A 2,698-nucleotide genomic window follows, 5' to 3' on the forward strand; every position below is an offset into this window, starting at 1 on the left:
TCAAAACTCAGAATGCAGGCAGTCATTTATGATGAATATATGTAAAGTATCCTTGGGATTCAGTATCAAGTTTATTCGTGGAAACTTGTAGAACTCACTTCTTAGGACAGTTGAGATACTAATACAGGATTTCTTCCAAGTTGTAATCTAATGCATTCATTAATAAAAACATTAAATTAAAAGTCCTGGTTGGACCTTGGGTTCCATCACAGGGGATGTTCCATGTGAATGAGTGAGGAAATCCTGAGGCCTTATCTACCAGCAGAATTGGGTGAAGAGACACCAGAGGGAGGAATCTCAGTCCTCAAAGAAAATAGCCAGCGGGCATGTAGCTGTGGGGCAGAAGTGGAGTGTGCAAGGTAGCACCCTGAGTGGCCTCAGTTGCAGCAGTAACAGCAGCACAAACACAGTTCTGGCCAAGGAGGTGGCTTAAGCTGTTGGTAAAATGACACAACAGCTCTTTCTCCATAGTATGTGAGTTGACAAAACAAAGGACAGGGTTCCCATTACAATCTCCTTCAAGCTCCTTTCCCTTGCCACTCAGAGCTGATTTGTACAAAAACATGCTTTGCACTTGTACCTGGAGGAACTGGAGACAGTGGGTTCGAACTTTAGCAGTCATCTACCTGGTGTCCATAGTGGTTGTGGTTGCCTTATGAATGTGGGGACTACAGAAACTGGAGATTCAAATGCACACCAAAAGCTTGGTTTATCGCTGGAATTGTTTTTGCTGTTGACAATACCTATATTGCTACAGTTAGTGCATTATATGCAACCTAAACTACAAAAACCAATCATAAGGATTCTTTGGATGGTACCCATTTACAATTTAGATAATTGGATACTCCAGCATTGCAATATATGTGCATACCTGCAGAGAATTCTATAAAGCTTATGTCATTTACAACTTTATGAGATTCCTTACCAATTATCTAACTAACTATTATTGAAATCTGGTGCTAATTATTGAAGCTGAAGATCAGCTGAAACATTTTCCTCCTTTATGTTGCTGTCTATCATACTCTATGGTAGAAGTATTGCTGTTTAGGCAAACTAGGCATATTACAGTATACAGTTGTCAGACCATTCACCACCATCATTGTTTTAATCTGTGAACTGCTTGCTATATATGATTAGCTTTTCATATACTTAGACTTATTTAGTTATAATAAACAACATGTCACAATTGTTTGCCATGTATTGTCTTCTACTATTTTATAAAAATCTAAAGGAAGAACTGAGCCCAATCCAACATGTTGGCAAATTTCTTTGTGTAAAGCTGGTATTTTTTGTTTCTTTTTGGCAAGTAGTAATTATTGCTTTGATGGTAAAAGTTGGCATTATTTATGAAAAGCATGTATGGAAATGGCAAACTGTAGAAGCTGTGGTTCCGGGAATCCAGGACTTTATATCTGCATTGAGAGGTTCCTTGTTGCTATTGCCCATCACTACCCTTTCTCATTAACCATATCTCCAAGAAGCAGAACATGGCTCATGCTCTGATTCCTTTCTTGCCATGTGGGATGTTTCAGATATTAGTATTTTTGAACAAATAAGGCACATTGGATGGACAGTCAGGAGACATCATAGGAAAAATTTGTTTCCTGAGAATCACAATCAGAATGAGCATACAAGCTTATTATCATCATCATGGAGATGCAATTTCCACAGCCTCTTTTATGTTACTTTGACCCATGGATCACTATAAGGATTTGGACACACTGACACTCCCCAGACTACGGCTACTATGCCTAAAATATCTGATGAAATACTTAATAATACTATAGGAGAGAAAAAAATTCAGATAAATCTGTGGATTCCTGAACAGTGTGGAAATCAAATTGCAATTACGATATTGTATCATTACCTGATATTCCATGGCTCAGGATTTTGTGCTTGGGAAAAGCCATGAATAAAGGGAAATTTCAACACAAAAATAACTGAAAGCCAGGTACAACTACTGGAGATATATATATATATTTTTTTTTCATATATATATACACATATATATATTTTCATATATATATATAAAATCCTGTGTGTGTACATATATATACACATATATACACATACGTTTTGTACATCAAAGGTAATCTGTCTAAATTTCCTAGACCTAGACTTGATTTCTTAACATTAGAGTATCACATAATCAAATGACAGAAAAGAACATAACTAAATCTTCCTGATATTAGATTGCTTTATCAAGAGATGGACATTAAAAAATCAGTGCTTCCTACTACTGCTGCATGAATATAATGCTCTGGAATTAACAGGAAGCATAATGCAGAAATATAAATTAGTGGAACTTAATCATAATCGTGTGTCGTATAAGCTTACCTGATAATTATTTCCCAATTCCTCAACTCAATGTGTTTCAATGAAGGAAAATTCATCCATAAAAACCATTAAATTATATTTCTGTTTTGAAAACCACAGACCATTGAACTTGATATCTCTTTTGTCAGTATTATTGAACACATAACTAAAGATATGATCACTAAACACAATAGCTAATAGTATTGGGCCTTTATTCTTGACATATATTAGCTCATTTAATCTTCACGAACACTATATAGAGTAGGTTCTATTATTTTGTAGATGAAAATGATAAGGGAATAGAGGTTCCGAAAGGTTAGATAATTTTCTCAATATCACACGACTGGAAAACAGTGGAATGTGGATTGAACCCAAATCCCTA

General features: G+C 35.6%; 1 pseudogene; it reads left to right on the forward strand.

Moving 5' to 3' along the window:
• The first annotated feature begins 551 nt into the window (after positions 1–551).
• On the forward strand, positions 552–1,824 carry LOC105488003 (transmembrane protein 184C pseudogene; annotated as a pseudogene).
• The last annotated feature ends 874 nt before the right edge of the window (positions 1,825–2,698 follow it).

The sequence above is a fragment of the Macaca nemestrina genome, chromosome X (assembly GCF_043159975.1).
Source record: "Macaca nemestrina isolate mMacNem1 chromosome X, mMacNem.hap1, whole genome shotgun sequence".
Lineage (NCBI taxonomy): Eukaryota > Metazoa > Chordata > Mammalia > Primates > Cercopithecidae > Macaca > Macaca nemestrina.